This window comes from Heterodontus francisci, unplaced genomic scaffold, assembly GCF_036365525.1.
Source record: "Heterodontus francisci isolate sHetFra1 unplaced genomic scaffold, sHetFra1.hap1 HAP1_SCAFFOLD_421, whole genome shotgun sequence".
In the NCBI taxonomy this organism is placed as follows: Eukaryota; Metazoa; Chordata; class Chondrichthyes; order Heterodontiformes; family Heterodontidae; genus Heterodontus; species Heterodontus francisci.
In genome coordinates, this window is record NW_027140402.1 from 1,441,023 (window position 1) to 1,463,656 (window position 22,634).

The window sequence follows — 22,634 nt, forward strand, 5'->3', positions numbered from 1 at the left end:
ATGCCCATATCCCTTGATGTCATGAGTATCAAGATTTCTATCAATTTCTGTCTTGAACATGCTCAATGATTGAGCTGCCACAGCCCTCTGGGGCACAGTATTCCAATGATTCACCACCGTCTGAGTGAAGAAATTCCACCCATCTCAGTTTTAAATGGCCTACTCATTATTCTGATACGATGTCCTTTGGTTTTAGACTCACCAACCAGGGCAAACATCCTGTCTACATCCACACTGTCACGCCCTGTAAGAATTTTGTCAGTTTCAATCAGATCACCTCTCATTCTTCGAAACTTTAAGGAATACAGGCCCAGTTTCCTCAGAAGACAATCCAACCATCCCAGGGATTAGTCTGGTGACATAAAAACAAGAAATGCTGGAACCACTCAGCAGGTCTGGCAGCATCTGTGAAAAGAGAAGCAGAGTTAACGTTTCAGGTCAGTGACCCTTCTTCGGAACTGACATATATTAGAAAAGTCACAGGTTATAAGCAAGTGAGGTGGGGGTGGGGCAAGAGATAACAAAGGAGAAGGTGTAGATTGGACAAGGCCACATAGCTGACCAAAAGGTCATGCAGCAAAGGCAAACAATATGTTAATGGTGTGTTGAAAGTCAAAGCATTAGTACAGATTAGGTGTTAACGGACTTTATATTGAACAGCAGCAAGTACAAACCTGAAAAAACAGTAGGTAAGCAAACTGAACAAACTGAGATGAAATGAAATAAATGCAAAAAAAAGATTAGTCTGTTGACCCTCTGTTTCACCCCCTCTATGGCAAGTGTATCTTCCATAAGATGAGGAGACGAAACTGTACACAATACTCCAGTGCGGATTCACCAAGGCTCTATACAATTGCAGCAAGACATCTTTACTCCTGTACTCATGACCCCTCGTGTGGGTACAACATACCATTTGCCTTCCTAATTGATTGCTGCACCTGCACAAGAGCTTTTAGTGTCTCAGGAACAAGGACACCCTGGTCCATTTGGACATCAACACTTCCCAACCTCTCACCATTTAAGAAATACTCTGTCTTTCTGTTTATTCCACCAAAGTGGATAACTTCACACTTATTCACATTATATTCCATGTTCTTGCCCATTCACTGAGCCGCTCCAGGTCCCCTGGAAGCCTCTCTGCATCCTCCTCACAACTCACACTTCACCGAGCTTTGTGTCATCTGCAAACGTGGAAATATTACATTTAATCCCCACATCCAAATCATTTATATAGGTTGTTAACAGCTGTGGCTCCAACACTGATCCTTGCAGTACCCCAATAGTAACAGCCTGCCATCCTGAGAAGGACCCGTTATTCCTGCTCTCTGTTTTCGGTCTGTTAACCAATTCTCAATCCATATCAGTATATAATCACCAAGCCTATGTGCTCTAATATTGTTTACTCACCTCCTGTGTGGGACCTTACCAAAGGAAAATACAAATACCACACATCCACTGGTTCTCCTTTATCTGTTCTATAGGTAACATCCTCAAAAAACTCAACAGGTTTTTCAAACCTGTTTTCCTTTTCATAAATCTATGTTGACTCTGCCCAATCATATCATCATTTTCGAACTGTCTGGTTATCACATCATTTATAATTGGCATATTCTTCTCCATGCTGCTATTGTACGCTTTCAGTGACTCAGATGGGGGTGTTCACCTGCACATCAGAGCTGACGACAAGCTGTTCAACTTGGCAAGACTGTGCGCCAAGACCAAAGGGGGTAAATTCCTAGTCTGTGAGTTGCTGTTTGCTGATGATGCTGTGCTGACATCCCATAATGAAGTTCAGTCACAGCAGCTTGTAGATCGGTTCTCCCTGGCCTGCCAAGAGTTTGGACAGACGATCAGCATCAGGAAGATGAAAGTTATGGGCCAGGGCGGAGAGACTCCACTTTCCATCAACATCGACAACCTCACTTTGGAGGTTGTCAACAGCTTCACATACCTTCAATCAACAATCACCAGCAATCTGTCCCTTGATACTGAAATCAGCACCAGGATTGCCAATGCTGCAGCTGTCATGTCAAAGTTGAGAAGACAAGTGTGAACCGACAGCAAACTGACCGAAAGTACAAAGCTCCACGTGTACCAGGCTTGTGTTCTCAGCACCCTCCTTTATAGTAGAGAAGCATCAACAACTTATACAAGCCAAAAAAAGCGGCTGAACAGCTGCCACCTCCACTGCCTCAGATGGATACTGGGCATCTCCTGGCAGGACAGAGTGCCGAATGCGGAAGTACACCAGCGTGCAGGGATCCGCAGCATGTTTGCCCTCTTGAGTCAGCGTTGACTCTGTTGACTGGGCCAAATGGATGACGGTCACATTGCCAAATACATGCTCTATGCTGAGCTTGCTATCAGCACGAGACCAACAGGTCAGGGCAAAAAATCAAGTCCTTTGGAGAGGTTTGAGTTAATTCAGGAGAGTGGGCATGGATTTATAAATGGGAGTTCATGCTTGACGAATCTAACTGCATTTGTTGATAAACTATCTGAGAATGTTGATGAAGGGAATGCAGTGGATGTTGTTTATATGGATGTTACGAAAGCATTTTATAAATTACCACATAAAAGGGTGGTTAACAAAATTGAGGTTCATGGATTAGGAGGGTCAGCGTCCATTTGGATAGTAAATTGTTTTAAAGACTGAAAACAGCGAGTCATATTAAATGGTTCTTGGTCAGACTGGAGGATAGTCGACAGTGGTGTTCCCCAAGGGTCAGTGCGAGAACCACTGCTTTTTTTGCTAAAGGTAAGTGACTTGGATCTTGGAATACAGAGTAGAATCTCAAAATATGCCGATGACATAAAACTTGGAGGAGTGGCAAACAGTGAGGATGATATGAACTGCCTGCAACAGGACAGTGATGGGCTAGCAGAATGGGCAGACAGGTGGCAGATGGAATTTAATAGTGACAAGTGTGAGGTGATGTATTTTGGCAGAAGAAATAGGGAGAGGCAATATATACTTAATGGCACAGTGCTAAAGAGTGTGCTGGAATAGAGGGACTTGGGGTTCATGTGCATCAATCTTTGAAGGTGGCAAGACATATTGCGAGAGTGGTTCGCAAAGCATATGGGATCTTGGGCTTTAGAAATAGAGGCATTGAGTACAAAAGCAGGGAAGTTATGCTGAACCATTATAAAACTCTGGTTAGGCCCCAACTGGAGTGTTGCTTCCAGTTCTGCTCAGCAGACTTTAGAAAGAATGTGAGGGTTGTTGAGAGGACGCAGAGGTGATTTACCAGAATGGTTCCAGGGATGGGGGATTTTAGTTACAAGGTTAGGTTGGAAAAGCTAGGATTATTCTGCTTATATCAAAGGAGATTGAGTGGAGAATTGATAGAGGTGTATAACACCTCTAGAGAACAGGCCATCCTGGACTGGGTATTGTGTAATGAGAAAGGATTAGTTAACAATCTTGTTGTGTGGGGTCCCTTGGGGAAGTGCGCCCATAATATGATAAAATTCTTCATTAAGATGGAGAGTGACAGAGTTGATTCCGAGACTCGGATCCTGTATCTAAACAAAGGAAACTATGAAGGTATGAGGCGGGAGTTGGCTTTGATAGATAGGGGAACGTTACTTAAAGGGTTGACAGTGGATAGGCAACGGCTAGCATTTAAAGAGCACATGGATGAATTACAACAATTGTTCATTCCTGTCTGTGCAAAAGTAAAACAGGAAGGGTGGCTCAACTGTGGCTTACAAAAGAAATTAAGGAAAGTATTAGATCCAAGGAGGAGAAATATAAAATGGCCAGAACAAGCAGCAAACCTGAAGATTGTGAGAAGTTTGGAATTTAGCAGAGGAGGACTAAAGAATTGATTACGAAGGGGGAAATAGAGTATGTGAGTAAGCTAGCAGAGAACATAAAAACTGACTGTAAAAGCTTCTATAGATATGTGTAGAGAAAAAGATTAGTGAAGACAAATGTGGGCCCCTGACAGTCAGAAACGGGGGAATTTATAATGGGGAACAAAGAAATGGCAGACCAATTAAATACATACTTTGGATCTGTCTTCACAAAGGAGGATACAAATTATCTCCCAGAAATGTTGGGGAACATAGGTACCAGTGAGAAGGAGGAACTGTATGAAATCAGTATTAGTAGAGAATGTTTGGGAAATTGATGGGATTGAAGGCCGATAAATCCCCAGGGCCTGATAATCTACATCCCAGAGTACTTAAGGAAGTGGTCCTTGAAATAGCAGATGCATTTCTGGTCTTTTTTCAAAATTCTATCGACTCTGGAACAGTTCCAATGGAATGGACGGTAGTTAATGTAACTCCGCTATTTAAAAAAAGAGGCAGAAAGAAAACAGCGAATTATATACCGGTTAGCCTGACATCAGTCGTGGGGAAAATGCTGGAGTCCATTATAAAAGATGTAATAGCAGAGTGCAATAATAACTCGTCTCCACTCCTAGTATTTCTAAATCCCACACATTCACTATAATGTGAACAATTGTTTCCTGTTGTGTCTCTCTCAGATTTGTAAACTTCACTGTATTGGAGTGAGGTGACATCTACTGGCGGGAAGCAAGAACTGCAATCAAGCAGCAGAAATTCCACAGTCTGTCAGGGTTCAAGAAACATTGCAATGTGAGGAGACAGCGAACTGGTTTGATTGGGTAGATGGAGACATGATTCCACTTGTGATGGTGTCTGAAGCAAAGGCCAGAAATACAAAATTGTCATTAATAAAAGAAATGAGCAATTCATGAAAAATGTAGTAACGTAGTGAATGGTTAGAATGTGGATAGAATAGAAAGTGAGATTGGATGGACAGAAGCAGTCTGAAAGGATGCCTGAAACAAAAGGTGAGTGCCCTGAAACGTTAACTGTGTTTCTCACAGCACAGATGCTTACAGAGCTGCTGAACATTTCCAGCACTTTCTGTTTTTATTTCAGCTTTTGCAGGATGTTGCTTTGATCTGAAAAAAAATGGATGATTGGCTGGGGGGTGCCAGTGAAATTCCACAGCAGCTAATAAAGCCTGACTTGTCAGTGGCACGTTGGTCTAGGGGTATGATTCTCGCGTAGGGCGTATGGTTAATTAATATGCGAGAGATCTGGGGTTCAAGTCCCGGACGAGCCCTGGTCTGCTGGCATTTTTTTAGATTAAGGTTATCTATTGGTTTCAGCCTTGCAGAAGGTGGAATTGACTTCCATACGGAGCTGGCTTGAGGACCAGACAACTGGATTCAAAGAGCTTGTCGACAAAATTGCAATTAACTAAATGTACAGATAGCCAAGTGGGAATATAAAGTTGTTGCTGTAATTGTGACCTGACTCCAAAAACAACAGGACTGGGTTCTGGACTGGAATGGAATGGAATTCTTCATTGTTTCTGTTGTTTGGCTTGCTTTGACTCATCGATTTTCTTGTTTTTCACTTTGTCGATGCCTTTGAATAATTGTGGATCCTTCTTCAGGGTGTCTTCTTTCACCAGGTAGTTCTGACCTCTGATGATGTTGATTGTAATCAGCTTCAATTCGCTGATAGTTTTGGAAGTGAGCAGATTTCCTTTGCTTGAGTGCACAACATGGAACTCAGTCTGACATGTGGACCCATTGGAGGATTTGAATGCCATCCCTGCATTGGAGTTGCATCCATCCAATAAGAAACCGAGTAGAAGTGACAGTTCAGTCAGTCGAATATGAGACTTTTAATGGCAGGGTTGTGAGTTTGAGTGCCATTCTGTTTTTCCCTTTTTTCAGGCTTCATGAGCAGAGAGTACAGGGAGTGTTTGAAATGAGCAAGTCTCGCTTTGATTCAGGACTCTTTCCTCTCAGCAGCATCTCACTATGAAAGATTGAATTTGATCTCATTTCATTCTCAGCTCGGGATCTGTGCGGCTCAGTGGCACTTCTGGCTGTCTCCCGCTTCACAATCCATCAGTACTGAGAAAGCAATGGGGAATATTACTCACATGTTGTGTTCTTTAATTTTTTGGAAAACTTGAATGTATGTATTTTCTTCCAAAACAAGGACACCAAGCCACTGTTAAGGTAGGGCTGAAATAGCTCAGTTGGGAGAGCGTTAAACTGAAGATCTAAAGGTCCCTGGTTCAATTCTGGGTTTCAGCAATTTCGCTTCCTTATGCGTCCCTTGCCTTGGTTCTGATTTTCCAGTTGCACAATTTACTTTGAGATTATTTGCCAAGCACCAGTGGATTGAATTTGAGAAACAACACAGAGTCATTTACAAAATAGAAGGTGGTCATTTGGCCTACCACGTCCATGCTGGCTCTCCCCGGAGCAATCTAGTCAGTTCCACTCACCAGCTCGATCCCTTTCCTCCTGCAAGTTTCTTTCCTTCAAGTATCCATCCAATTTCCTTTTCAAATCATTGATTGTCTCAGCTTCCACCACATTCGTGGGCCAAGACATTACCGCCCACAACATAAGAAAGTTGCCGGACTGAACATTGAGTTCAATAATTTCAGAGCATGACAGCCCCCCACTTTACTTTCATTTTTAGTCATTTTTAGTTATTTTTTCTTCCTTTTTTTTTTTGCATTCCTTTTTACATTTTTTACAATCTTTTTTTGCATTTATTTAATTTCATCTTAGTTTGTTCAGTTTGCTTACCCACTGTATTTTTCAGGTTGTTTTTCTTCAGGTTTGCACTTGCTGATGTTCATTATTCAGTATATTCACACCTAATCTGGACTAATGCTTTGTCTTTCAACACACCATTAACATATTGTTTGCCTTTGCTCCGTGACCTTTTGGTCAGCTATGTGGCCTGGTCCAATCTGCACCTTCTCCTTTGTTATCTCTTGCCCAACCCCCACGTCACTTGTTTATAATCTGTGACTTTTCTAATATTTGTCAGTTCCGAAGAAGGGTCACTGACCCGAAACGTTAACTCTGCTTCTCTTTCCACAGATGCTGCCAGACCTGTTGAGTGAATCCAGCATTTCTTGTTTTTGTTTCAGATTTCCAGCATCCGCAGTATTTTGTTTTTATATAAGAAAGTTCCACCTCATCAAGGATGGAAAATACTTACATCTTCCATATTTGCTTATTCTCTATTTCTATGAGAATAGACTGGCAGTCAACATGAAAGGAAACCCAAAAATCTTCGAGCAGCATGTAAATGATAAGTGGGTAGTAAGAGGTTGAGTCGGGCCTATTAGGGACAAAAAGGATAATATAAGCTTAGAGGTGCAGGGCAATGTTAATCTACTTAATGAGTACTTTGCATCAGTGATCACTAAGGAAGTGGAATTTGACAAAATATCAGTGGAAGTGAAGAAAGTAGAGGAAATAGAGAGAGTACAAATTAGGAGAGGGAGGTACTAAAAAGGCTGGCTGTGCTTAGGGAAGATAAATCACCTGGTTCGGATTGCTCACATCCCAGGTTGCGAAAGGAAATGCGGATGCAGATAACGGAAGGGCTTGCTATAATCTTCCAATCTTCCCTGGATACGAGGGAGGTGCCAGAGGATTAAACAGTGGCAAATGTGACACCCTTATTCAAGAAAGGGTGTAAGGACAGTCCGGGTAACTACAGGCTAGTTAGATTAACAGCAGCGGTGGGTAAGGTTTTAGAAGGAATAATCAGTGTAAAAAATCAACAGTCACTTGGAGAGGTTCGAGTTAATTAAGGAGAGTGAGCATGGATTTATAAATGGGAGTTCATGCTTGACTAATCTAACTGCATTTTCTAATGAACTAACAGAGCAGGTTGATGAAGGGAATGCAGTGGATGTTGTTTATATGGATTTTAAGGAAGCGTTTGACAAGGTACCACATAAAAGGGCGGTTAACAAAATTGAGGTTCGTGGTATAGGAGGGTCAGTGTCCAATTGGATAGAAAATTGGTTTAAGGACAGAAAACAGCGAGTCTTATTAAATGGTTCTTTGTCAGACTGGAGGATAGTCGACAGTGGTGTTCCCCAAGGGTCAGTGCTAGAACCACTGCTTTTTTTGCTGAAGATAAATGACTTGGATCTTGGAATATTGAGTAGAATCTCAAAATATCCCGATGACAACAAACTTGGAGGAGCGGCAAACAGTGAGGATGATATGAACTGCCTGCAACAGGACAGTGATAGGCTAGCAGAATGGGCAGACAGGTGGCAGATGGAATTTAATAGTGAGAAGTGTGAGGTGATGTATTTTGGCAGAAGGAATAGGGAGAGGCAATATATACTTAATGGCACAGTTCTAAAGAGTGTACTGGAATAGAGGGACTTGGGGTTCATGTGCATCAATCTTTGAAGGAGGCAAGTCATATTGCGAGAGTAGTTCGCAAAGCATATGGGATCTTGGGCTTTATAAATAGAGGCATTGAGTACAAAAGCAGGGAAGTTATGCTGAACCATTATAAAACTCTGGTTAGGCCCCAATTGGAGTGTTGCTTCCAGTTCTGCTCAGCAGACTTTAGAAAGAATGTGAGGGTCCTTGAGAGGACGCAGAGGCGATTTACCAGAATGGATCCAGGGATGGGGGATTTTAGTTACAAGGTTAGGTTGGAAAAGCTAGGATTATTCTGCCTTTCTCAAAGGAGATTGAGTGGAGAATTGATAGAGGTGTATAACGCCTCTAGAGAACAGGCCATCCTGGACTGGGTATTGTGCAATGAGAAAGGATTAGTTAACAATCTTGTTGTGTGGGGTCCCTTGGGCAAGTGCGCCCATAACATGATAAAATTCTTCATTCAGATGGAGAGTGAGAGAGTTGATTCCGAGACTCGGGTCCTGAATCTAAACAAAGGAAACTATGAAGGTATGAGGCGGGAGTTGGCTATGATAGATTGGGGAACGTTACTTAAAGGGTTGACAGTGGATAGGAAATGGCTAGCATTTAAAGAGCACATGGATGAATTACAACAATTGTTCATTCCTGTCTGTGCAAAAGTAAAACAGGAAGGGTGGCTCAACTGTGGCTTACAAAAGAAATTAAGGAAAGTATTAGATCCAAGGAGGAGAAATATAAAATGGCCAGAACAAGCAGCAAACCTGAAGATTGTGAGCAGTTTGGAATTTAGCAGAGGAGGACAAAAGGATTGATTAAGAAGGGGGAAATAGAGTATGAGATTAAGCTAGCAGAGAACATAAAAACTGACTGTAAAAGCTTCTATAGATATGTGTAGAGAAAAAGATTAGTGAAGACAAATGTGGGCCCCTTACAGTCAGAAACGGGGGAATTTATAATGGGGAACAAAGAAATGGCCGACCAATTAAATACATACTTTGGATCTGTGTTGACAAAGGAGGATACAAATTATCTCCCAGAAATGTCGGGTAACATAGGGTCTAGTGAGAAGGAGGAACTGTATGAAATCAGTATTAGTAGGGAATGTTTGGCAAATTGATGGGATTGAAGGCCGATAAATCCCCAGGGCCTAATAATCTACATCCCAGAGTACTTAAGGAAGTGGCCCTTGAAATAGCAGATGCATTTCTGGTCTTTTTTCAAAATTCTATCGACTCTGGATCAGTTCCAATGGATTGGACGGTAGTTAATGTAACTCCACTATTTAAAAAAAGAGGCAGAAAGAAAACAACGAATTATGTACCGGTTAGCGAGGCCTGGACAACGTATGCCAGCCAAGAGCGACGTCTCAATTCATTCCATCTTCGCTGCCTTCGGAGAATACTTGGCATCAGGTGGCAGGACTATATCTCCAACACAGAACTCCTTGAAGCGGCCAACATCCCCAGCTTATACACACTACTGAGTCAGCGGCGCTTGAGATGGCTTGGCCATGTGAGCCGCATGGAAGATGGCAGGATCCCCAAAGACACATTGTACAGCGAGCTCGCCACTGGTATCAGACCCACCGGCCGTCCATGTCTCCGCTATAAAGACGTCTGCAAACGCGACATGAAATTGTGTGACATTGATGACAAGTCGTGGGAGTCAGTTGCCAGCATTCGCCAGAGCTGGCGGGCAGCCACAAAGACAGGGCTAAATTGTGGTGAGTCGAAGAGACTTAGTAGTTGGCAGGAAAAAAGACAGAGGCGCAAGGGGAGAGCCAACTGTGCAACAGCCCCGACAAACAAATTTCTCTGCAGCACCTGTGGAAGAGCCTGTCACTCCAGAATTGGCCTTTGTAGCCACTCCAGGCGCTGCTTCATAAACCACTGACCACCTCCAGGCGCGTATCCATTGTCTCTCGAGATAAGGAGGCCCAAAAGAAGCCTGACATCAGTCGTGGGGAAAATGATGGAGTCCATTATAAAAGATGTAATAGCAGAGTGCAATAATAACTCGTCTCCACTCCTCGTATTTCTAAATCCCACACATTCACTATAGTGTGAACAATTATTTCCTGTTGTGTCTCTCTCAGATTTGTAAACTTCACTGTATTGGAGTGAGGTGACATCTACTGGCGGGAAGCAAGAACTGCAATCAAGCAGCAGAAACTCCACAGTCTGTCAGGGTTCAAGAAACATTGCAATGTGAGGATACAGCGAAGTGGTTTGATTGGGTAGGTGGAGACATGATTCCACTTGTGGTGGTGTCTGAAGCAAAGACCAGAAATACAAAATTGTCATTAATAAAAGAAATGAGGAATTCATGAAAAATGTAGTAACGTAGTGAATGGTTAGAATGTGGATAGAATAGAAAGTGAGATTGGATGGACAGAAGCAGTCTGAAAGGATGGCTGAAACAAAAGGTGAGTGCCCTGAAACGTTAACTGTGTTTCTCACAGCACAGATGCTGCCAGAGCTGCTGAACATTTCCAGCACTTTCTGTTTTTATTTCAGCATTTGCAGGATGTTGCTTTGATCTGAAAAAAAATGGATGATTGGCTGGGGGGTTCCAGTGAAATTCCACAGCAGCTAATAAAGCCTAACCTGTCAGTGGCTCGTTGGTCTAGGGGTATGATTCTCACTTAGGGAGTATGGTTAATTAACATGCGAGAGATCCCGGTTTCAAGTCCCGGACGAGCCCTGGTCTGCTGGCATTTTTAGATTAAGGTTATCTATTGGTTTCAGCCTTGCAGAAGGTGGAATTGACTTCCATACGGAGCTGGCTTGAGGACCAGACAACTGGATTCAAAGAGCTTGTCGACAAAATTGTAATTACCTAAATGTACAGATAGCCAAGTGGGAACATAAAGTTGTTGCTGTAATTGTGACCTGACTCCAAAAACAACAGGACTGGGTTCTGGACTGGAATGGAATGGAATTCTTCAGTGTTTCTGTTGTTTGGCTTGCAGTGACTCATCGATTGTCTTGTTTTTCACTTTGTCGATGCCTTTGAATAATTGTGGATCCGTCTTCAGGGTGTCTTCTTTCACCAGGCAGTTCTGACCTCTGATGATGTTGATTGTAATCAGCTTCAATTCGCTGATAGTTTTGGAAGTGAGCAGATTTCCTTTGCTTGAGTGTACAACATGGAACTCAGTCTGACATGTGGACCCATTGGAGGATTTGAATGCCACCCCTGCGTTGGAGTTGCATCCATCCAATAAGAAACCGAGTAGAAGTGACAGCTCTGTCAGTCGAATATGTGACTTTTAATGGCAGGGTTGTGAGTTTGAGTGCCATTCTGTTTTTCCCTTTTTTAAGGCTTCATGAGCAGAGAGTACAGGGAGTGTTTGAAATGAGCAAGTCTCGCTTTGATTCAGGACTCTTACCTCTCAGCAGCATCTCACTATGAAAGATTGAATTTGATCTCATTTCATTCTCAGCTCGGGGTCTGTGCGGCTCAGTGGCACTTCTGGCTGTCTCCCGCTTCACAATCCATCAGTACTGAGAAAGCAATGGGGAATATTACTCACATGTTGTGTTCTTTAATTTTTTGGAAAACTTGAATGTATGTATTTTCTTCCAATACAAGGACACCAAGCCATTGTTAATGTAGGGCTGAAATAGCTCAGTTGGGAGAGCGTCAGACTCAAGATTTTTCAATCCCAGGTTTCAGCAATTTTGCTTCCTTATGCGTCCCTTGCCTTGGTTCTGATATTCCGGTTGCACAATTTACTTTGAAATTATTTACCAAGCACCAGTGGATTGAATTTGAGAAACAACACAGAGTCATTTACAGCATAGAAGGTGGTCGTTTGGCCTATCACGTCCATGCTGGCTCTCCCCGGAGCAATCTAGTCAGTTCCACTCACCAGCTCGATCCCTTTCCTCCTGCATGTTTCTTTCCTTCAAGTATCCATCTAATTTCCTATTCAAATCATTGATTGTCGCTGCTTCCTCCACACTCGTGGGACAAGTCATTACCACCCACAACATCAGAAAGTTCCACCTCATCAAGGATGGAAAATACTTACATCTTCTATATTTGCTTATTCTCTATTTCTATGAGAATAGACTGGCAGTCAACATGAAAGGAAACCCAAAAACCTTCGAGCAGCATGTAAATGATAAGTGGGTAGTAAGAGGTTGAGTCGGGCCTATTAGGGACAAAAAGGATAATATAAGCTTAGAGGTGCAGGGCAATGTTGATCTCCTCAATGAGTACTTTGTATCAGTGATCATTAAGGAAGTGGAATGTGACAAAATATCAGTCGACGTGAAGAGAGTAGAGTCAATGGAGAGGGTACAAATTGAGAGAGGGAGGTACTAAAAAGGCTGGCTGTGCTTAGGGTAGATAAATCACCTGGTCTGGATGGCTGGCATCCCAGGGTGCGAAAGGAAATGCGGATGCAGATAACGGAAGGGCTTGCTATAATCTTCCAATCTTCCCTGGATACGGGGGAGGTGCCAGAGGATTAAACAGTGGCAAATGCGACACCCTTATTCAAGAAAGGGTGCAAGGACAGTCCGGGTAACTACAGGCTAGTTAGATTAACAGCAGCGGTGCGTAAGGTGTTAGCAAGAATAATCAGGGTAAAAAAACAACAGTCACTTGGAAAGGTTTGAGTTAATTAAGTAGAGTGAGCATGGATTTATAAATGGGAGTTCATGCTTGACTAATCTAATTGCATTTTTTGATGAACTAACAGAGCAGGTTGATGAAGGGAATGCATTGGATGTTGTTTATATGGATTTTAAGGAAGCGTTTGACAAGGTACCACATAAAAGGGCGGTTTACAAAATTGAGGTTCGTGGTATAGGAGGGTCAGTGTCCAATTGGATAGAACATTGGTTTAAGGACAGAAAACAGCGAGTCTTATTAAATGATTCTTTGTCAGACTGGAGGATAGTCGACAGTGGTGTTCCCCAAGGGTCAGTGCTAGAACCACTGCTTTGTTTGCTGAAGATAAATGACTTGGATCTTGGAATATTGAGTAGAATCTCAAAATATCCCGATGACAACAAACTTGGAGGAGTGGCAAACAGTGAGGATGATATGAACTGCCTGCAACAGGACAATGATAGGCTAGCAGAATGGGCAGACAGGTGGCAGATGGAATTTAATAGTGACAAGTGTGAGGTGATGTATTTTGGCATAAGGAATAGGGAGAGGCAATATTAACTTAATGGCACAGTTCTAAAGTGTTTGTTGGAATAGAGGGACTTGGGGTTCATGTGCATCAATCTTTGAAGGTGGCAAGACATATTGCGAGAGTGGTTAGCAAAGCATATGGGATCTTGGGCTTTATAAATAGAGGCATTGAGTACAAAGCAGGGAAGTTATGATGAACCATTATAAAGCTCTGGTGAGGTCCCAGTTGGAGTGTTGCTTCCAGTTTTGCTTACCACACTTAAGAAAGAATGTGAGCGTCCTTGAGAGGATGCAGAGGAAATTCACCAGAATGGATCCAGGGATGGAGGATTTTAGTTACAAGGTTAGGTTGGAAAAGCTAGGGCTGTTCTGCCTGTATCAATGGAGAGTGAGGGGAGAATTGATAGATTTGTTTTCGGCTATGACAGTTTTAAATAAGTTGGCAAGGAAACATTGTTCCCGTTAACTATTGGTACAAGGACTAGGGGGACACAGATTGAAGGTTTTGGACAGGAGGTACAGGGGTAATGTGCGCAAGAACTTTCTTACACTGATTGGTGATGATCTGTAACTCGCTGCCCACGAGGGCGGTGGAAATGGAGACAATCGAGGATTACAAAAGGAATTTGAATGGGCACTTGAAGGAAATAATTTTACAGGGCTATGGGGATCGAGCAGACAAGTAATAACTCGTCTCTACTCCTAGTATTTCTAAATCCCACACATTCACTATAATGTGAACAATTATTTCCTGTTGTGTCTTTCTCAGATTTGTAAACTTTACTGTTTTGGAGTGAAGTGACATCTACTGGCAAGAAACAAGAACTGCCATGATGAGATCAGCCATGATTGTATTGAATGGCAGAGCAGGCTCGAGTGGCTGACTTGCCGACTCCGGCTCCTCGTTCTTTTGTTCATAGAATCATGCAGCACAGAAGGAGGCCATTCGGCCCCATTGTGCCTCTGCTGACTCTCTGACAAAAAGATGCAATTAGTCCAACCCCCTGCCAATTTCCCCATAATCCTGGAGAATTTCACTTGGAAATATTTGTCCAATTCCTTTATGAAAGTTATAATTGAATCTGTTTCCACCACCCTGTCAGACAATTCATTCCAAATCCGAATCAGTTACTGGGTAAAAAGATCTCTCCTCACCTCCCCTTGACATTTTTGGCCAATTATTTTAAATCTGTGTCCTCTGGTTACTGACCCCCAGGACAGTGGAAACAGTTTCTCCCTCTCTACCCTATGAAAATCCTTCATGATTCTGAACATCTCTATTAAATCTTCCCTTAACATTCTCTACTCTGAGGAGAACAATCCCAGCTTCACCAGCCTGTCCAGAGAACTGACACCCCTCAACTCTGGTATCATTCTAGTAAATCTCCTCTGAACTGTCTCAGAAGCTTTGATGTCCTTTCTGAAGCCTGGTGCCCAGAACTGGATACATTACTCGAGCTGAGATCGAGCCAGCGACGCCCACATCCCACGAACGAATAAAAAAACGCTCCCGAACCAGTCCCCAATTCTTAAGCATTTATCGACGCTCCCTGCCCAGTCCCCAAATCTTATTCATTTAGAAACGTTCCCTGCCCAGCCTCCAACTCTTATTCAATTATAAACTCTCCCTGCCCAGTCCCCAATTCTTATCCATTTACAGACGCCTCCTGACCAGTACCCAAATCTTATTCATTAAGAGACGCTTCCTGCCCTGTCCCCCAATTCTTATCCATTTGCAGACGCTCCCTGCCCTGTCCCCAATTCTTATCCATTTACAGACGCTCCCTGACCAGTCCCCAAATTTTATTCATTTAGAGACGCTCCCTGCCCAGTCTCCAATTCTTATCCATCTCCAGACGCTCCCTGCCCAGTCCCCAATTCTTATCCATTTATAGACGCCGTTTCGGGAAGCCTCACCGGGAAAAGCTTCACCACCTCCATCCGCAGGGATACAGATGGGATTGTTCCATCTTATTGTGGCCCTGAGGCCCTGCTCCAGCTGTGTGAGCCCACAAAGTCTTCTCGCACTTTGTGAATATCCCGCTCCAACTCCGAACCCGCAGCTCTCGCTGCTGCCAAAGCTCTCTACTGCGCCTGCGCGCCCCGCTCCTGTCACAGATAGGGCGGATTCTAGGCTGCTGAGCATTCTGGGTATCACACCTGTCACTAATACTATTCTTTCAGCTGAAAGGTTTTATTACGTACATTTCATGACCTGGATTCGTCGTGAGTGTTTTCGTTTGCACCTGTCAATGCCTGGGAGGATCGAGTCAGCTTCACTTTGTAGCCATGAGTTTCTGGTGTGAGAAAGTGGTGTTTAACTCAGTATATTTCAGTTTTTGGTCTGTGACTGTGGGTATTATTCAGTACTTGTTTGTTTCTGCTATTGCTCTGTGAGTTTCATCACATATCTTTCAACAACTTGTATGTGAGCATCAGCTTTTGTCTAGATCTATCAGTTTCTGAGAAGTGAGAAAGGGTTTGATTCTATCCCAATCAGTTTCTGTTACATGCATGTGTCTTTAATCTGCACCTCCTCTGAGTGTGTCTTCGTCTCTGTACTTGTAGGTGAATATGTGTTTTGCTTTGTATCTCTCAATCTTTGAAGTGTGAGCCTGGGTTTGTACCTAATTTCCATTGTACCTTGCAGTTGGGATATGAAAGAAAGATTTTTCCACGTTACCTGCCAACTGCTGCTACGTGACTGTGGGTTTCACACTGTATCTGTCAACTTCTTGTCTGGTAATGCGAAGTTTACAGTGTACCTGTCAGTTTCTTGTATGTGAGTGTTGATTTCACTCTGAAAAGAATCATTGATCATAGAATAGTTACAGAACAAAAGGAAGCCATTCAGCTCATTGTGCTTGTGCTGCTTCTATGCACGAGCAACTCAGCTCATGCCACAGCCTCATGTATTCCATGAAAACATGCAATTTTTTTCACTTCAGATAATTATCTTGTACCATTTTGAAAGCCATGGTTGAATCAGCCTCCATCACACTCTCAAGCAGTGCATATCAGATCTTAACCACTCGCTGTGCAAAAGTAGTTTTTCCTCATGTTGCCTTTGGTTCTTTTGCCATTCACCTTAAATCGGTGACCTCAGGTTACAGAGCCGTGAATAATATTCCCCATTGCTTTCTCAGCACTGATGGATTGTGATGCAGGAGACAGCCAGAAGTCCCACTGAGCCGCACTGACCCTGAGCTGGGAATGACATGAGATGAAGTTCAATCTTTCACAGCGAGATGCTGCAGAGAGATGAGTCCCGAATCAAAGTGAGACTTTGTCATACTTTTGCTGAATTTCATTTCAAACACTCCTTGTACTCTCTGCCAATGAAGCCTTAAAAAAGGGAAAAACAAAATGGCACTCAAACTCACCACCCTGAAATTAAAAGTGTAATGTTTGACTGACTGAACTGTCACTTCTACTCGGTCTCTTTTTGGATGGATGCAACTGTATTCTCCAACGCTGGGGTGGTATTCAAATCCTCCCATGGGTCCACATGTCAGACTGAGTTCCATGTTGTCGACTGAAGCAAAGGAAATCTGTTCAGTTCCAAAACTATCAGTGAGTTGAAGCTCATTACGATCATCATCATCAGAGGTCAGAACTACCTGGTGAAAGAAGACAATCTGAAGAAGGATCCACAATTATTCAAAGGCATCGACAAAGTGAAAAACAAGAAAATCGATGAGTCAATGCAAGCCAAACAGCAGTAACACTGAAGAATTCCATTCCATTCCAGTCCAGAAGCCAGTCCTGTTGTTTTTGGAGTCAGGTCACAATTACTGCAACAACTTTATATTCCCACTTGGCTATCTGTACTTTTAGTTAATCAAGCTCATTGAATCCAGCTCTCTGGTCCTCAAGCAGGCTCCATATGGAAATCAATTCCGCCTTCTGCAAGGCTGAAACCAATCAATGACCTTAAACTAAAAATGCCAAAGAAGAAGGGCTTGTCCAGGATTTGAACCCAGGATCTTTCACACATTAATTAATCACTCACCCTAAGCAAGAATCATACCCCTAGATCAACATGCCACTCATATCAGAACTTTCTTTTAGCTCCTGTGGAATTTCACTGGCAGCCAAAGCCGATCATCCATTTTTTTTCAGAGCAAAGCAACATCTTGAAAATTCTGAAATAAAAACAGAAAGTGTTGGAAATGTTCAGAAACTCTGGCAGCATCTGTGGAGAGAGAAACAGAGTTCACCTTTCAGGGCGTTTACCTTTTGTTTGAGCCATCCTTTCACACTGCTTCTGTCCACCCAATCTCACTTTCTATTTTATCTAGATTCCACCCACTCACTACCTAAATACATTTATCATGAATTCCTCATATCTTTTAATAATGACAATTTTATATTTCTGGCCTTTGCTTTGGACTCCACCACAAGTGGAATCATGTCTCCATCAACCCAATCAAACCCATTCACTATTTCCTCACATTGCAATGTTTCTTTCACCCTGACAGACGATGGAAGTTCTGCTGCTTGATTGCAGTTCTTGCTTCCTGCCAGTAGATGTCACCTCACTCCAGTGCAGTGAAGGTGACAAATCTGAGAGCACACAAGAAGAAGTAATTGTTGACGTTGTTCATTGTTCAGTGAACAGGTCCCTCTATTCCTGCACACTCTTTAGAACTGTGCCATTAAGTATATATTGCCTCTCCCTATTCCTTCTGCAAAAATGCATCACCTCACACAAGTCACTATTAAAATCCATCTGCACCTGTCTGCCCATTCTGCTAGCCTATCACTGTCTTGTTGCAGGTGGTTCCATTCATCCTCACTGTTTGCCACTTCTCCAAGTTAGGTGTTATCGGCATATTTTGAGATTTTTTTTTAGAATTAGAATATTACAGCGCAGTACAGGCCCTTCGGCCCTCGATGTTGCGCCGAGCTGTGAAACCATCTGACCTACACTATTCCATTTTCATCCATGTGTCTATCCAATTTCCACTTAAATGCCCTTAAAGTTGGCGAATCTACTACTGCTGCAGGCAGGGCATTCCACGCCCTTACTACTCTCTGAGTAAAGAAACTACCTCTCACATCTGTCCTATATCTATCACCCCTCAACTTGAAGCTATGTCCCCTCGTGTTTGCCATCACCATCCGAGGAAAAAGACGCTCACTATCCACCCTATCTAACCCTCTGATTATCTTATATGTCTCTATTAAGTCACCTCTCCTCCTCCTTCTCTCCAACGAAAACAACCTCAAGTCCCTCAGCCTTTCCTCGGAAGACCTTCCCTCCATACCAGGCAACATCCTAGTAAATCTCCTCTGCACCCTTTCCATAGCTTCCATAGATTCTACTCTATATTCCAAGATCCAAGTCATTTATCTGTCGCAAGTAAAAAGCAGTGGTTCCAGCAGTGACCCTTGGGGAACAGCACTGTCGACAACCTTCCAGTCTGAGAATGAACCATTTATTACGACTTGCTGTTTTCTGTCCTTAAGCCAATTTTCTATCCAATTGGACACTGACCCTCCTATTCCATGAACCTCAATGTTGTTAATCACCCTTTTATGTGTCGTTTCTTAAAATCCATATAAACAACATCCACTGCATGCCCTTCATAAACCTTCTCTGTTAGTTCATCAAAAAATGCAGTTAGATTAGTCAAGCATGAACTCCCATTTATAAATCCATGCTCACTCTCCTTAATTAACTCAAACCTCTCCAAGTGACTGTTGATTTTTTCCCTGATTGTTCTTTCTGAAACCTTACCCACCACTGCTGTTAATCTAACTGGCCTGTAGTTAACCGGACTGTCCTGACACCCTTTCTTGAATAAGGGTGTCACATTTGCAACTGTTTAATCCTCTGACACCTCCCTCGCATCCAGGGAAGATTGGAAGATTATAGCAAGCCTTTCTGTTATCTGCATCCACATTTCCTTTCGCAATCTGGGATGAAAGCCATCCGGACCAGGTAATTTATCTTCCTGAAGCATAACCAGCCTTTTCAGTACCTCCCTCTCTCAATTTGTACCCTCTCCATTGCCTCTACACTCTCCACTTCTCCTGATATTTTGTCAAATTGCACTTCCTTAGTGATCATTGATACAAGGTACTTATTAACTAGATTAACATTGCCCTGCAGCTCTAAGTATATATTACCCTCTTTGGCCCTAATGGGGCCCACTTCACCGCTGACTACCTGCTTATCATTTATATGCTGCTCGAAGATTTTTGGGTTCCCTTTCATGTTGACTGCCATTCTATTCTCGTAGAGATAGGGAATAAGCTAAATATAGAAGATATAAATATTTCCCATCCTTGGGTGAAGTGGAATTTTTTTATGCTGTGAGTTGTAATGTACTGACCCACGAGTGTGGTGGAAGTAGAGACAATCAATGATTTGAAAAGGAAATTGGATGGATACCTGAAGCAAAGGAACTTGCAGGAGGAAAGGGATCGAGCAGGTGAGTGGAACTGAGTAGCTGGCTCCGATAATTGCTGCAGTCACTGCGATCCCCCTTAATTTTGTACAAGGTGACAATGTTTGCGTCACGCATGTTTTGAGCCCTTGTTGAGCTCGACTATGGTGGGCTCACTGTCCAGTTCCTCCATGACAGGGAAGTCTGGAATGGCACTGAGAGCTACTTCAATGACAATGTTCTCCGTTATGTAGAGTTCAAGGTAATGCTGCACTCACCTTTCCATCTGCTTGTTAGGTTCAGTGATGATCACCCCTGTCTTTGTCTTCAAAAGGTGCTGATTTAGTTACTACTGTGCCATTGCTTTCTTAATCCCTTCATACATCCCTCTAGCATCCCAGGATTCAGCAGCAGAGTTTTGACCGGTATTGATTGGTGCAGTGCCGAGCAGTCTTCAGAGACTTGTTTCTGACAGCTCTGAAAGCATCTAGATGTTGTTTGCTGGGGACTTGTTTCTGGTTCATGAGAGCCCTCCTCTTAGTAACAGTAACTGACTCCATTTCAGTCCAATAAGCCTCAGACCAGTCAGCATTCCTCCCATCTCTTTTCCCATACACAGTGAGTGCAGAGTTATAGATGGTGGTGTGCAGATGATTCCACTTTGACACTGCACTGAGGCCTTGAGCATTGTTGTCTGAAAGAGCCTGATCGAGGATGTTGAGGAACTCCTGGGTCCTTTCTGGATCAGTGGTTCGGCAATGTTGATCAGAAGACGACCTTTCTTCATGGATGGATGAAGCTTCCTTGTCTGAAGCCTGACCTTGTTACACACCAGGGAGTGGTCAGTGTCACAGTCAGCGCTGTGATAGCTGCGAGTGATGAGGACACTGCTGAGGGTGGTATGTCTGGTGATGATAAGGTCTAGCTGATGCCAGTGGCGTGATCTCAGATGTCTCCAGGACACCTTGTGGCACAGCTTGACCTGGAAGTAGCTGTTCATCACACAGAATCCATGGTGACAGCATAGCTCCAGCAACCTCTGTACATTTTCGTTCAGCTTGCAAATCCCCTGGTGCTCTATGCACATTGGCAAAACTGTGTAGTCAGTACCCAAGCTTGTGTTAAAGTCTCCTAGAAGGTACAGTCCCTCAGTGCTGGGAATTCTACTGATGGCAGTGTCAAGTGTCACATAGAATTGATCCTTGACATCTGGGGTGGAGGTGAGTGTCGGGACATAGATGCACATGAGATTAACTGGGACTACGCTTGTTGACAAGTGAAGAGTAAGAAGTCTCTCTGAGCCTACTGTGGGTGGTTCACTCATCTCAAGTGGCGTGTATTTGACTGTGAAACCCACTCCATGCTCACGAGTTGCCTCTTGGGCTTTCCCCTGCCAGAAGAAGGTGTAGTGTTTCTCTTTGAGGGATCGCTTTGAATGAGTCTAGTTTCTTGCAGCAAAGCAATGTCCACATTGAGCCTTGTGAGTTCCTTGTTCATCACAGCTGTCTTGTGTGTGTCATCAACCTGCAGAAGGTTGTCGGTAAGGCCAGGACACATGGTCCTTACATTCCAGCTTGTGATGCGAAGGACTGGTGTCTTCTTTGTTGAGTTTGTTTTTCTTGGTGCATAGATTATCAATCCGCCTGTTGAGAGATGACTCTCCAAGCTCCAAGCACCCATTGATGCAAGCAGGTCGTGGCTTCACAGCACCTAACTGACTGGGGGCTGCCCATTTTGGAGTGAATGGTAGCTGTCCAATGAGACACTAAGAGTTCTCCCACTGTCCGAAGTAACCCCTGTCGCTCATACTCTACACCAATTGAATGACAGCTTATAATCAGTAACTGTTTATTCCCGGGTTGTGCAAATGTTTAACCACGAAGCTGGAGTGTCCTCTCCAGGGCACAGGCCTGGGCAAATAGTATGGAGACCCTGAGCATCAGGACCCCCTCTCAGCATTGCTAGTATTGTCCAAAGTAAAGGAAAATCCAGTACTGTTTGTTACCAGCTCTGCTGTTGGAGTTGCTGGAAAACCGCCTGATAAGTCACAGGTAACCGCCTCCAGGACTGCACTCCGGATTGACTGACCAGGTTTACTCCCTCAGCCTTCTTATTTATTTATTTAGAGATACAAGACTGAAACAGGCCCTTCCAACCCACCGAGTCTGTACCGACCATCAACCACCCATTTATACTAATCCTACATTAATCCCATATTCCTAGCACATCCCCTCAATTCCCCATCACCTACCTACACTAGGGGCAATTTACAATGGCCAATTTACCTATCAACCTGCAAGTCTTTAGCTGTGGGAGGAAACCGGAGCACCCGGCAGAAACCCACGTGGTCACAGGGAGAACTTGTAAACTCTGCTCAGGCAGTACCCAGAATCGAACGCGGGTTACTGGAGGTGTGAGGCTGTGGTGCTAACCACTGCGCCACTGTGTCTTCTCGAGACACCCATCGAGAAGTGAGACTTTTTGCCCAGAGATGGGGCTCTGTTTCTTGGCATCAGGATGGAACCACACACCAGTGGGCCTGCATGACATGCACAAGGATATCACACACTGCCCCATCCCTGGGACAGCTCAGAGTCAGACACTGAACAGATTGCAACCCACAAGGACATCACAACCTTCCCACTCTCTGGGACAGGTCAGTGTGATACACCAAACAAACAGCACCCCAGAGGGACCTCATAAATGCCACGTCCCTGTGACAGATCAAGGTCAGACACTGCAAATATTGCAACCACAGGAACGTCACAAATTGCCACATCCCTCGGTCAGCTCGGGGTCTGACATTGAACATATTGCAACAACAAGGACATTACTGTATAACTCCCTCCATTCTGAAAAACAAGCA

General features: G+C 43.5%; 1 non-coding gene across 1 annotated transcript; it reads left to right on the forward strand.

The window, feature by feature from the left end:
* The first annotated feature begins 6,025 nt into the window (after window positions 1-6,025).
* trnaf-gaa (transfer RNA phenylalanine (anticodon GAA)) lies at window positions 6,026-6,098 on the forward strand. Its single transcript has one exon. It is a non-coding gene; the product is annotated as a tRNA-Phe (tRNA).
* Window positions 6,099-22,634: the final 16,536 nt, after the last annotated feature.